Source organism: Strigops habroptila, chromosome 3 (genome assembly GCF_004027225.2).
Source record: "Strigops habroptila isolate Jane chromosome 3, bStrHab1.2.pri, whole genome shotgun sequence".
Lineage (NCBI taxonomy): Eukaryota > Metazoa > Chordata > Aves > Psittaciformes > Psittacidae > Strigops > Strigops habroptila.
Window position 1 is genome coordinate 8,618,150 of NC_044279.2, and position 15,348 is coordinate 8,633,497.

General features: G+C 39.7%; 1 non-coding gene across 1 annotated transcript; it reads right to left on the minus strand.

Moving 5' to 3' along the window:
- Positions 1-11,538: 11,538 nt before the first annotated feature.
- Positions 11,539-11,611, minus strand: TRNAF-GAA. The gene has a single exon. It is a non-coding gene; the product is annotated as a tRNA-Phe (tRNA).
- Positions 11,612-15,348: the final 3,737 nt, after the last annotated feature.

A 15,348-nucleotide genomic window follows, 5' to 3' on the forward strand; every position in this document is an offset into this window, starting at 1 on the left:
CTACATGAATTGCTCTTTATGTTTTGGACAGTTTTCCAACTGTCCTTTATGACTTAATATTAAAAACTTGATGGAAAACACAACATTTGCAGCTGAATAAAACCCTTTCCAATGAAATACCGTTCTTCTTTTTTGAGAATATCTGTATGTAAAAAAGAGTTGGTTACTCTCTTGTGTAGTTGGTCTTAGGAGACTGATCTGTTAGGACAGTAAGGACCTGCTGACAATTACTAATCAGCCTAAGCCATGTGTTTCTCTTTCACATCTACTTTAAACCTCAGAGCCTGTACTAAAGCAGTGAAACACCTATAAAACAAAAAGACCTATATGCATAAAAGACTTCACCTTTACTTAGTAGTCAACAGCCTACATAAATTATATGACTTTCAAGGCTGGTGTGAAAAATGCTTAAATGTTTTATTTTGGCTGCAGATAGCAGCAGTATACTTCAATTAGTTAAAGTTGGACACTACTTTAAAAAAAAAAGGATTTGGGGAGGGGATCCTATAAAAGTGTGTCACGTTTTAAAAAAATATTTTTTTAACTATGGACTTAGATTTTGGAAAATTATTGTAGTAAGATATGATTTGTGGCAAGAGGTCTATATAGTTTTTAAAAGCACATTTGCCACAAGGTGGCAAACTATGTCTACAGGTTTAAATTGAAAACAAGGTTGTAGAGGTGTCAAGACATCTCTGAAAAACTTTTCTCTCCTGTGCTCAAATAGAATACAGTACCATATCAGTGCCTGATGTATCTCTACTACATGCAGATGGAGAAAATTTTGTTCTTATGAAACAAGACAGCATGCAGAGGAGGAAAGATACATTCGGCATGCTAATGCTTTTAACTTACCACTTAACTCATTTAAACAAACTTTCCACATCTTCCTGAGAAAGTACTCTAAATTGCATAACAAAAAAGTATGAATCTATGGAAGTAGCTGCTAAACTTGCAAATAATTAACATAACTGTAAGGCTTGGCTTGGTGCAACTGGGGTCAAAACTTTTCCAACCTAATAGGACATTTTGGATTATTTTTATAGGGACTGGACTTGCAAGTTATACCAAAGCACTAAAAGTCTTTTAAAAAACCCAAACAAATAAAAAAACAAAATTCCATAGCTAGATGACGTTAAAATATACATGTTGCTAAGATAAGTGTAAAGGTACAAGTTAGTTTCACTTGTCTGTATGTGTGTTAAATAGAATAGAGAGACAGTAGATAGCACTATTATTGTAGTATCAAGGAGAAAGCAAACAAACAAAGCAACAACAAAAAGCAACCTTTCTGGTCTTTAACAAAAGGCTTTTACAATAGCAATGAATGTGTAATAAGTGTAGAGTTCCTTATGGAGAAATCTATGAGAAAGGAACAATCCCGGACAGGTTCCACTTCTGCCTTCTATTGCTTCATTGCAGCTGCATTTGGTAGCCTGGCATTTGATAACTTTCTGATTGTAACTATCTAGATCAACTCACGCAACTGTAAATAGCAATGTAGATAAACCACTGTTCTGAACCAAAGAACAATTTCTATGTGAAGAAAACTCTCTGGTATTTTAACAAAGGAAAACTAAAATTCCTTAGGTCACCTGTTGGGTGTTTAAAAATCCCCAAACTAACCAAAAGGGGAAAAAATAATTAAAAAAAAAAAAAGAAAAACACAACCAGCAAATTTTAAGCGACTTCTGGGAGGGCAGATGCTTCATAGTATGATTGTTAGGACATTAATACGGAAAACTAGAATATGGATGGAAAAGAAGAAATTGGCTCATGGAGCCTAAATTTTAGGTGAGTGTCTTACGGTACCTCTTCAGAGGTAATGAAGAAAAAGTCTGAGATGATTATTCCTTCTCCTCCTGAGATTCTACAGTTAGGTTTTTCACATCAGATCCAGCCATATTGTATGCAGATGCTTTTTGAGCAACCCAAAGTGAACACATAAGGGAGCAAACCCTGAGTAGGAGTCATGTTAGGCTGCCCTCTCAATATGGAGTTAAGTGACAGAACTGTTCTAATGGCTTTACAAATGATCCATGCAGAAGGAGTCTTTAAATAGTTGCTGACAGTTAGTGGATCTTTCCTTTTCATTTTTGAGGCATTCCAGTGCTAATGGAAAAAACAGGAGAATGAAAAAAAAAAAAAAATCTGTATCTATTCCACAGAGACTCTTCCTTTATCTGCCATGTCAAAACATCATAAAATGTACAAACCCTCACTGACACTAAGGAGTTAATGTCTACGATGAAATCCAGCTTTGGGTCTTTCAGACTTCGTGCTTAAAAGAAGACTTAAAAATAATGAACTCAGCAGTGTATTAGTGTCATCACGCTGTTGATAAAGATTCACAGTCCTCCTTGGAAAGGCAAGTTTGTAAAAGTATGAATATACATTTTGTAAGGAAGACTTTATACTGTGACACAGATTTTCAGACTGAAGTACTTCAAACTTGTGCCTCTGCCTCTGGAGTTTGGTGGCTAAAAAGAACTTTGTCCTAATAGTTGACAGACACTGAGTTACTGCTCTAAACAGCTGTGCAATACATCTGCAAATAAGGATAACTGAGCACAGGGATCCTGAATTACTGATGAGCACCTTAATGGTGCCAGCAGGCATGGATTGCTGTGATGGACTGTGATCACAATAAAGTCAATAAAGTCTGAAACCGAGGACAGGGCCTCTGCTCAAGGAGTTCAGTAAGGCATCAAGCAGAGCATGGAGCACATGGCTGGATTGTGATTTCATCTTTAAATCAGAATTGTGGAAATTAAGTAGACAGGTAGCAAATAAATACATATGTTAGAGGGCATGTAACATCCTGGTGAACTGCAGATGGAGGTTTTCCACTTTCATGTGTCATTAGACTTACATAAGCAACAATATGACTTGACTAGTTTCCGGAGGTTCAGCTTGTGATCTAAGTGCAGCTAGCACTGAGCAGCTGCTCCTGCCATTAATCTGTGAGAGAGCACATAGCACAATAAGTTGTGCATAGCAAGAAGGTGGAAACAAAGAAGTGAGATTGCTGTTTTAATAATAAGGTAGTAGTTAATTATTTAGGAGAAAAATAGCAGGGATAGATATAAAATCTGAGGGAAAAATGTAGATTCAGATGATGGTAAATCAGCAATACTGAGGACAAGTTTATTTGAAAGAAAGGCACAACTTAACACTTCTGCACTTCCCTGATGGTGATATGGCCAGCAGACACTCATCAGGTGACTGTATTGCTGTGTGTGAATATACCTTAGCCTATATGTTGCCATATATCTTCAGCTATCCCAGGGCAAGTCATAGCTTGTCCCAGGTCAAGCCTCTATGCGCTAGCTATTAAATAATTATGTGCCTGTAACTGCTGTGCCTGATCCTGCCCTCAATTCTTCACAGTTGACAAAAGAAGCCAAAATGAAAGTGACCCAAGATTTGGGTTGTCCAAAGGAAATTTGGAAGTTATGACATATACAAGAAATGACTGTGATCTTGACTGAGTTAAACAGACAGCTGTTTTAAGACCTTGCTTTTTCTAAAACTTCAGTTTTTCTTTTCTTTAGTTTTAGTTACTTTATTTATTTTTGGCTGCATATATATCCTTTGAAAGATATAAAGTTTCATCTTTTCAATTCTACTTCTCTCTCATCACAATCAGATTTTCTTGGATAACATGCAATGCTTGTCTTTTTATGCAAATATAGCTTATTGCTTAAATATAACGCTGCTGATTGATTGCATTGTTTTCATGAAATTTGTTTCATTAAGAAGTTTCTCCCAAACCTTCCAATCACACCACTTTCATTAGTTTACTCTGGATTTACGTGATCAATGTATAAAGGCTATTATGGACACTGAAGTTCAAATCGCAGGTCTTCTAAAATGCTTGACGTTCCACCTAGTTCTAACTGGTTTTCATCTTCAAATGTTATTGTTACTAAAAAGCATTAAGCTGAGGCTTCAAAATTTTAACAAGTTATTATTTCATTTTAGCTGACTTTTAATCTTGCCAAATAACTGTCCCAGAGCAAGTACATGTTGAAAGAGAGAATGTGTCTTGGAGGAAGATCTGCATCATGTTCAGTTCATTATGGGCAGCAACCCATCAATCAGGCACAGCCCTTGAGAAGGCCTTTAAAGTAGATAAACTGAGTACCAGACACACCCAAGAACTGGACTTACAGCACAGAATTTCTTTTACTAAACAATATAAATAGTAAATATATCTGTATCAAAAGAAAAAATCAAACAGTTGCACTTCAAGTTTCTAACAACAGCAGTGAGAGAAATAAGAAACGTGATTTTGATCTTGTGTTGATTTGTTGGCAAGAATTTAGCATTGAGCTTTGCTAAATTCAAGTGCAAATATCAAAGAGCAGATTGAATTCATATTCCCTGGTTAAAGGTGCAATTTAGCCAAGAAATATGTCTATTGGGACACATATGTACAATGTCTACTATAAAGAAGTCCAGCTGTGTCTGGTTATTAGATTTTTTTCTTTTTACTATTTATCTTCTTTGTATTTCTGTAATTTCTCCTCTATATCTATAACATGGATGTGCTATTAATTCTGCATTCATAATAATAATATCCTATTCATACACTGATTTCCCTTGTTAGAGCTATATAGAACAACTTACAGAAGATACCACTATTGATACCCTTTTTACATGGATGAAGAACTTTGGCATTACATTTCTTAGAACCATTTCTTAGAAAATACACCTTTTGCATATGAACTCATGGTCATCTCTGCTCTTCACAATTGCTCTGCCCACTCCATCACCCAAATCTTTAGGAAAATGTAACATCTTCTATTAAAGCAACTGGTATAACTTGGAAAACAGTCAAACTAGCTTACAGAAGTCTTTCTTTAGGTTGATGGTGAACAACCTGACTGAATATATCTGATGTATGTTTAGAGAAAATAAGTTTGTTTTGCATTTTAGCTGAATTTACGTAATGAAATATAAGTTATTGTAAATTCTCATACTCGTAATCTTAGAAAGGATTAGAGCCTGGGATAAAGAATAAAAGGAGTTAATGCACACATACACAATTTCTAAAAGATCTTCAGGCATTTAAGCACTAAATGATACCTAATGTCTGTGAAATACAGGTACCCAAGTCCAATTTTCAGACCTGGCTGACACCACTGCATTATTTTATTGGGTAATATATGGAAAAACTTTGAGTTAATTCCGTATGCTTAAAGCCTGAATTTGATCCTTCACCTCAAAACTACTTCAAAATTCTTTCTTGGGGATGATTTTTAGGGAATAAGTGATTAATAAATCAAGATGCTAAACACTACCAGCTCCTACAAAGGTTAGAAATGCCTCAGTGCTGTACCTCCCAGCTTAAAGTGTCAATTATTCCACTTCAAGGTTTCTGCTTCATTTCTGTGTTTTAAGCAATACTGGACTTTTATTGCTTTTGGCAAGTAGTGGACATGTCTTTGATACAACCCAGTCTTTAATTTTGCACACAAAAGGGATTTTGACATGAAAATTGTAGTATCTTTGGATCAGTCCTAAGGAAAACCAGAGGAGTACTATGCTTTTATTTTTTTATTTCTTCACCAATTATATATCTAAATTCTTCCATGGAGAGTGTCTTGACAGAACAGAACAGATAAGAAAGATTCATTCTCTGTACAGTGGTAGGAGGTTATAAAATACCTTAGTAACAGAGTATAGAACCACAAAAACATGCTCTTTGTTAGCAGTGGGGAAGTAGTATTTTCCCTTTCATTCACAAACTGATGATCTTCAAGAAATGGGTTTTTTGAGAAATGTAGAACAAAAGTGAAATCCTCTCAAAAATTCTGCAGAACCAGTTCCTGACAAAGTTCAAACACTGATGGGTAAGACTTTCTGAACTGTGGCCCAGGATTCCCTGTTCTGTGCTTTAGAGCTCATGACTAGAATAGTGTTTAAGAGCTTTCTAAATAATATTTTCAGTTAAGGGAGCAGATAAAAGAATATGATAATGCATGGAAAAACACCTTTAATTGACAACCCATTGATTTAATGTTTGGGGAATTGCTCTTTTGAAGCATGTCTTAGTCTTTTTCTAACCTATTATATTAAAGACTTTTGTTCTCTTTTATTTCAAATAGGGACTCTAGTAATACCAGTACTCTGGAGTTAGTTAGTTTTATAAATAACATCAGAAGCCTATCATGCTTATTACAATATAATCAGTATAGAAACAACTCTTGATCAAAAAGTTTGAAATAAGAGAAGACAAATTTTTGTGCAATACTGAAGAACACATGTTGTGTTGTTCAAGCACATGACTATAAGACAAACTGTGCACAATCATCTCTCATTTACTGGGGGCTTAGGGTGTATTCGTGAGTGAGAACTCAAGCGATCCTTTAAGTCTCCATATCAGGGAGCCCTGGTTGATGACTTTAGTTAGGGACATATCTATTCTTCAGCATACTTGTGAATCCGATAAAACCAAAGGACAGTATTGTGCAGAGAGAAATTGTGAAGCCCGTATTATTTAATACAATTTAGAAAATTGTGTTTCTCCACATTCCCCAAACTGAATGAGATAAATAAGAGCAAGGAGGAAAACTAAACTGCACAAAAGGTAGCCCTTCTGAAGAAAGAAACAGGTCACCACTCAGCAGAAGGGTTGAAGATCATGTTTTGTGGAGCAAATCTTGTATTGTTCTTTGATGCAGAAAGGAGATTGTTGCTGTTTTCTTCCCCTTATATAAAAGATAAGAGTGTCTAAAGAGGTACTAATCAAAAGAGGGGCTGATCAGCTGCAGAAAGATAGGTGACAGATGTCTGAGAAAAAGGAACACGATGAAGAGGCATATGCAAGGTCCTCCTGTTCCAAGCAATCTGAAGACATGTTCTATTAGGCCTGTGACATGTTTAAACATCTTTGGTAGTGAACAGTGATCAGGTATGCCAATGGAGGTCAGAAATGTGTACCAACAGGGGTCAGATAGGTGTACCTAGACAGAGAAAGGAAGAGTGCAAACCTCAAATGGGGTCATCATGCCACAACTATCAGAAGAATGAACAAATGTTCCAGTATTATTCCTGTTCCTCTTACATTTAAAAGGAAATACGTTTAAAATGGAAATTACATTTAAAATGGAAATATTTCATAGTATTATATTCAGAGTGGTTTTGGAGGGAAGTGGGAAGAAAGGGCAGGCAATATTGTCTCATTCAGAGTGATATCGGAAATATCAAGTTAAAGATGTGCATAGTCATGCACCTTTATTGGTTTCATATCTGTTAAAGAATGTCTTGAGACTTCCCTGCTTGAAGGAATTAAACATTGTTTTTAATTCACATAGCGATGTATAGCTTTTGTATGATTTGAGCCTGTAAATATTATGTTGCCATGGACGCTAGCCTCAGATACGGGAGGAGCTTTTCAGTACATTTTCAATAAAAACATGGAAGATAAGCAGTTTTTTTAAATCACTATTTTTCTCAAAGAAGAGTCTGTCTGAGGCAGGTACAGACCTGGTCACTGAGCTGTTTTGTCCAGAAACAGGAGCAGTTCTATATTGTTGAGATGAGGTGAAAATTCCACAGAAGTGAGGATCAAGACTGACATCTGGTTTTTAAGAGTTCAGGTCAGTAATGGGAAATAAATTAAGTATGCTAAGTCCAGTTTAAAGGACACAATATATTGGTAAAACAACAACAAAAAAGGTGGAAAGAGAAGCAGCAAGCCACGCGGCTCTGTGTAAACATCTTATAAGGTAGCAGGCTTAAATGCAAAAAAAAAAAGATATGCAAAGCCAAAAAGGACTTTTCAAAATTATCATCTATATTTTGACGGAATAAGGTGAAGGGCCATCTCCAAATTCCACTGAGGTCATTGGAAAGTCTTGTGCTTACTTAGATGAGGCTGGACCTAGCCTTAAAAGTCAAGCTGGTTTCCTCATATTACATGACAAATGTGGCTCAAGAGAAAGGAAAAGTAAGATAGACTGAGGTGTGTATGCTATGCTTAGCCAGCTGGCATGGAATACACTGCTGATGATGGTCCGGGGCAGATGGTTGGTTTGGATGTCTGAAAGTTTTTCACTAGCCAACAAAAAATCAAAAGATATCTGAGGTTTGGGGCCAGCACAGGCTGATGCTCCTGGATCACTGAGGTTTTTACTCCAGACATTAGAGGATATGTCTTTTAAAAGGTTCTAGAAAATAAAGATCTGTTCCTCCAGAAAGCATCTGAAACAGCAATGACCTGGGATCTTTCTCATTTGCCACAGAAGTACTCCGACTGAAAGCCTGTCCTATAGCTCAGGACCTATCTAAGAAGCATAGTTAGGCTTTTGGAGAGCAGCTGTGGCTTCTCTGCCTACTTTGATTATGCAAGTGTCTCAAAAGTTACAACTGGGTTCACGAGGCTTCATGTGCCAGCTGTTGCTGACTTTCATCCCTCCCAAGTCTGGTGTGACCTGCCTCTTCCTCCACCAGAAAGCCTACTTCCTCTCTCATCCACGTTTCTTAGCCAACTCCAGCCACTTCTGCACAACTCTTCCTTTCCCATGAGCAAAGCAATCTAACGTAATGCTGCTTCTGTTGAACAGTAAAACCAAACATTTTAAAATTTGCCTTTATCCAGAACACAAAAATTGAAGGTTGAATTTAAAAAAAAATAGGAAAAATCTTTTTAGAGTATCTGTCCTGTAGAAGAATAGTAGTAATTTTATTTTTTTTAAATCTAGTGCCTTTCTATTGCTGACCAAGAATGAAAAAAGCTTAACATTCTTTCACAGTTGAAAGATGTAATGAAAAATACAGCATTTTCTCTTTATTTAGAATTGTATCTATCTTCTCTAGGAAGTCTCCAGTTCAGGGAAATAGGATGTTTCTGTTTTCTAAGATGAGCTATTGGCTTAGTAGAGGGACTGTGACCATGGTTAGGACTAATTGGCAGGAAAGTCGATAGATTTGAAAAAGGGATAATCTGGAAGAGGTGTCCTAAATTAATAAGCAAGAAGAGTTTTAGCAGAGAGAAGAGAAAATGTAATGACCAACATAGGAGAGGAATAGTTGAAAAATATGTTAAAATCTGACAAGAAGGATGGGGTTGGGAGAACTGATGGGAGAAAAAATCTTATGTGATAAGCCAAAAAAAAAACCTCTGAAGTTACCTTCAAAAGCTGTTTCAAATATTTCCTTTTTCTTATTATCAGCAGGTCTTGATGGAAAAGAAACATGAACTTTTCAATTGGGAGAGAGTAAAATAGATAACCTGATATCATTTGTACAGAGAATGACTGCAGTATGATACTGCTACAGGCAACAGTAAAGCTAATGTCTTTAAGCCAGCTAAATCATGAAATGTTTATCTAACTTTCAAGACCCCCACAACTATTATAATTTCTTTTTGTGATTTCTCTTTTACCATTCCTTTTCCTTAGATGTCCGGTTGATGTTTCAGGGTTGACTTTAATGTCGTCCCAAAGGAAATAGATGAAAGATCCAATATGGTTTCTTTTTTAGAAGCCAAGAATATTTTAACTCTGTCAACATTTTTTTGCATGGAAGCAGGAATAAATGACACATGGAGACTGCTTCATATCACTGTTAACAATTTGACATTACTTTCCTGAAATACTTTATTTATATAAGAATCAAGTTTTAAATAAAGATACATCTCTTATAAAGGGTTTTTATGTGTGATATTCACTATTTGCCAACGGCTGTAGATTGTGAACCTTGGAACATATTTAGATTATGCTACTACAGCCATAGGTATTATTTGTTTTCTCTAAGCTTGCTTTGCATCTGATTGGCAATGTTCCAGTCTGCTTTCGAAAGCTGAAGCCTAATAAAAAAAATCTAAAGAACATAATTTTGGCTTCACTTCTTTCTGATGTTCTAGGAGCAGTCACACACACTTGTTAAGGAACAATTGAATAGATAAACAAGAGCATGTTGGTGACAAAATAGGTAAGAAGATTGCTTTCCTGATCGGTCCCTCAGCAGTCAGTAATATACCCAGGGGACAGGTTCATTACATGTGAATTTGATCAAGATGGTGTTAAAGTTGGATTCTGGACAAACTGAACTGCTTGTTGAGTGAACTGCTCAACATCAAAGAGAAGCTTACACATTATGCTGTATTCTCAACTCTGAGCTCTCTCCCAGTCTCTTTGTTCTAAGTTATAGCTTTATCTACATGTATTCAAATGGGAAAATAAGATTGTCAGTAACAAACCTGAAATATTTTCCCTAGTTAAAATGTGTAAAAAATGTCTGTCCATTATTCTAAATCTTCAATAAATCTTCTTTATTACTTTTTTTTTCTCTCTTTTTACCAGCAGAATATTTGATATCTTGGATCTGAATAATGGTTGTTCCAAGACAGCCTATATGACTGTGAAGATACTGTGTTTCACTAACAACTAGTCAACTAATAGTAACAGATATAATGGACGGAGCACCGCATCTTAAAGAAACAAGGCAAATTACTGCAACCTGAGTTTCATATTTGGAACGTAGACTTTCGCAAAGATCTGAGCTCATTATTTTTGTCATGTTGCTCTCACTGTGGTGAATGTAATGTAGATGTATTCTGACAGTTCAATGTTTTTACTGGCGTTATAAAGTTCTTTCTTCCTAGGACCCTAGTGTTACTGTTCCTTGTGTTGTAGTAAATTTAGCCTTTGCTTGACTTTTGTCAAATCTGCAGAGAACTTGTCCATTCTTCTGACCATTCTTCAAAGAAGCTGTGGGAAAGTGCAAGATGCTTTCAGTATTTAACTGCTTAAGTCCTTCTTTTTGCTTGCAGTGAGGGCAAGCTGCCATCCTGAATGTATATAACCACCATGATTTAGCTTGCAGATTCAATCAAGGCAGCAAACTGGTTTTGTCCCTCCAAATCCTCAAGGTTGTGCTAGGCCGATTTTTAACTCATACTATCTCTGAGTGAAAGGACTTCTGTCTGTGGGTAGGAAAACTGGATTTTTATTGTATCACTGAAGTTAGCTCTGAATAGAAATGCTTCATATGGCTTGCGTGGTGATTTGTCAAAGGGCCCTTTTCTTATGCGAAAAGCAGTTCACTGCCTGCTTTAACATGCAATGGTTATTTCAGCTATGCAGCACTACAGCGCATTATTAAAGCTTTGACGGTGGTTGTGCTGGTGCCTAACAAACAGCTTGGTATTGCCCATCCAGCTCACTGCTGTAGGTGGCTGTATAAACAGAGAGAAGAAAGTAAATATTTGGCAGAAAGCTGTTGAAATATGGCATAAGCATGAATTCTTGCACTTCAGGTCCTCAAAACGGTCAGCATTTATAGATGTATCTTTCTGGTACCCCATTATAGCCATCATCTTTTCTGTTTTCTGGAGGATTGGGAGTGATGACCTGGGAGTGGTATGATAATAAGCAAAATTAATTATAAAACAGCTGAAACTGGAGATAACCTTAGAGCCAACTAGTTCCAGATCCAGCACAGTGGCCAGGAGATGCCTTTCATGAGGCCTCATTGCCTAAGGCTCCATCTAATCTGGCACCAGACATCACAAACATCAAACTCTACTGCCGAAACCCGGGATCGAACCAGGGACCTTTAGATCTTCAGTCTAACGCTCTCCCAACTGAGCTATTTCGGCAGGTATTAGCTGTATTACAAGGAAGGGTAAAGGAATATAAAATCTTATCACTGAGCACACTGAAAGTTCCTGGGTGATCTGGTGCTTTAACCCACTTCGGAGTTTCTTTTCCCCCATGTTTCAGGTGAACAAGAAGCAGTAGAAATTTATGAGAAATACATAGGAAGCTAGGAAGCTGCTTCCACTTTAAGCACTGATATTTCAAGAATTAAGGTAAGGATTTTGAAGGCATTCAATAAAATAAAAAATGTTGTTAATTTTATAAGAAATCAGTAGAACTTATAGACAAGGTACTTTTGAAATCTCATTGGGTGATTGGAACTTAAATACTTTTGGAATTCAGTGAGTTTCCAAATGGTGAGTTCAAGTTCACATGGGACTAAACCTTGAAAAAGAAAAAAAGTCAAATTTCTAAGCTGTCTTTTCTATCTTTTAAAGGAGATTTTTGTTTTCCTTTTTATTCTGTTGGTATTGCATGTAACTGCACTAAAATTGATTAGCTAAAAAGAATGCAGTAATGTGCTTTTGTAGCTTGAAATGATCTTCTTTTTTTTTTTCCCCCAAACAGGAAAATTATTAAAATCCCTGTGTACAGTTCTAGAGTACTTAACTAGGTTTCCAATTTTGGAGATCAATAGTTAAGTCAATAAATCTTAGCTAAATTAGTAAAACCTTGTACTTATCTCATCATGATGATTAAACCTTATTTCATGTATGTTTCCAGGACAGCTTGGTATAGGGCTGCTCTGCCTCACTGTTTGCATCTTTGAAATAGCTATGTCTGACTTAGTGTATGCTTTAACACTGTTAGGAAATCAACCAGCACACAGTGAAGTAGTTACTATCACTGACTGGAAATTAAATTGAGGAAGAAATCAAGGAATTGCCGAGGTGAGTATCTCCAGAGAGGACGCCTTTAACACCGGAGCGGGGGGACGCACAGCGTCCCGGAGCCTCAGTTCGGAGCGGCAAGAGCGGCCGAGGGAGCCTCAAGTCCTCGACAGGACTTGCCCAGGAGCCGGCAGCTCAGCTGACGCGAGCAGCTGACTCACAGGAGGCGGTGCCAGGAGTGACGGCACCAGCCCTCAGTGGGTAAAACCCATCCCAGGGAGCGCGAGCGACCAGCAGGGCGGGCAAACAGGGCGTGGCGCGGCAGTTCGCGCAGGCAGGGCGAGCGGGCAGCAAGCGGGATGGTGAGCACTCGCCTCAGGACCAGGGCCCGCTTTGGGAGCTCTGCCCCGGCGGTGGCCAGCGTAGACACCCAGACAGAGCCGATGAGAGGGGAGGCTGCGGCGCAGACCTCGGAGTGTAGAGAGTGCCTCGACTGGGCTCTTGAGGCGAGGGTGCGCCCTGGTGGAGGTCCTCCTGCAGCAGGTGGCTGAGCTGCGGCAGGCTGTTGGAGAGCTAAAAGATGCCAGGGAAGCTGAGAGGAAGCTGGGCAAACGTCCAGCACTGCTCATATAGGAAAGAAGGAGGGCAGCAACCCAGGAAGCTGGGAATTAGTCACGAGAAAAACGAACAAAAAAAGGAGGAAGAGGACAATTAAGGACAAGGGGCTTCCTCCTAAATCTGATGTCCCCACCCAGAACCGCTTCGCGGTTCTGCAGGGGGCTAATGAGAAAGCACCCACCACACCTAATGAGCACCCTGCTGATGCACCAGTAAAGAGGATCGTTACTGGTGCCTCCAGGAAAAAGCGGAGGGTCATAGTAGTAGGGGACTCTACTTTGAAAGGCACAGAGGCACTCATCTGCCAGCCTGATCCAGTCTCGAGGGAGGTGTGTTGCCTGCCAGGGGCTCAGATCAGGGGCTATGGTCCGGCACAAGCAATCCAGGAGGTTCCTCGATTGTGTGGAAGACAACTTCCTCTTTCAAGCAATAGAGGAGCCGACGAGGAGAGGTGCCATGCTGGACCTTGTGCTCACCAACAGGGAGGGAATAGTTGGAAATGTAACGCTCCAGGGCAGCCTTGGCTCTAGTGATCACAAGATGGTTGAGTTTGAGATCCTCAGGACAGTGAGAAGAGCATGCAGCAAGCTCACTGCCCTGGACTTCAAGAAAGCAGACTTTGGCCTCTTCAGGAACCTCCTTAGTAAGGTTTCATGGGATACAGTCCTAGAGGGCAGGGGGGCCCAAGACTGCTGGTCGGTATTCAAGGATCACCTGCTACGTGCTCAAGAGTGTTGCATCCCGACTAGAAGAAAGTGCAGCAGGAGGGCCAGGAGACCTCCATGGATGGACAAGGAGCTGCTGAGGAAACTTAGAGGGAAAAAAGAAGCTTATAGAAGGTGGAAGCGAGGACAGGCGGCCTGGGAAGAATATAGGAGCATTGCCTGAGAAGCTAGGGACCAGGTTAGGAAAGCTAAGGCCCAGCTAGAATTAAGTTTGGCAAGGGATGTAAAAGATAACAGGAAAGGATTCTATAGATACGTAGCAAATAAAAGACAGACTAGGGACAATGTAGGCCCTCTCCAGAAGCTATCAGGAGAACTGGCTACCATGGATTTGGAGAAGGCTGAGGTTCTTAATGACTTCTTTGCCTCAGTCTTCACCAGCAAATGCTCTGACCACACCACGAAAGTCTTGGAAAGCAAATGCAGGGACGGTGAGAATGAAGACCTTAGGCCCACTGTAGGAGAGGATCAGGTTCGAGACCATCTTAAGAACCTGAACGTGCACAAGTCCATGGGACCTGATGAAATCCATCCACGGGTCCTGAAGGAGCTGGCGAATGAAGTTGCTAAGCCACTGTCCATCATATTCGAAAAATCCTGGCAGTCAGGTGAAGTTCCTGATGACTGGAAGAAGGGTAATATAACCCCCATTTTCAAGAAGGGGAAGGTGGAAGACCCAGGGAACTACAGACCAGTCAGTCTCACCTCTGTGCCTGGCAAAATCTTGGAACAGTTTCTCCTGGAAAGCATGCTAAGGCACATGAAAAACAACGAGGTGGTTGGTGACAGCCAACATGGCTTCACTAAGGGGAAATCCTGCCTGACCAATTTGGTGGCCTTCTATGATGGAGCCACGGAACTGATGGACAGCGGCAGAGCAGTTGACATCATCTACCTGGACTTGTGCAAAGTGTTCGACACTGTCCCGCACGACATCCTTGTCTCTAAATTGGAGAGACATCAATTTGATAGATGGACCACTCGGTGGATAAAGAACTGGCTCGATGGCCGCACGCAAAGAGTTGTGGTAAATGGCTCGATGTCCAGTTGGAAACCTGTAACGAGTGGTGTCCCTCAGGGATCGGTGTTGGGACCCGTCCTGTTCAACATCTTTGTCGGTGACATGGACAGTGGGATTGAGTGCGCCCTCAGCAAGTTTGCCGACGACACCAAGCTGTGTGGTTTGGTTGATACTCTGGAGGGAAGGGATGCCATCCAGAGGGACCTTGACACGCTTGTGAGGTGGGCTGATGCCAACCTTATGAAGTTTAGCCAAGCCAAGTGTAAGGTCCTACACCTGGGTCAGGGCAATCCCAGGCACTGCTACAGGTTGGGCAGAGAAGAGATTCAGAGCAGCCCTGCAGAAAAGGACTTGAGGGTGTTGGTTGACGAGAAGCTTAACATGAGCCGGCAGTGTGCGCTTGCAGCCCAGAAAGCCAACCGTATCCTGGGCTGCATCAAAAGAAGCGTGACCAGCAGGTCGAAGGAGGTGATCCTGCCCCTCTACTCTGCTCTCGTGAGACCTCACTTGGAGTACTGTGTACAGTTCTGGTGTCCTCAACA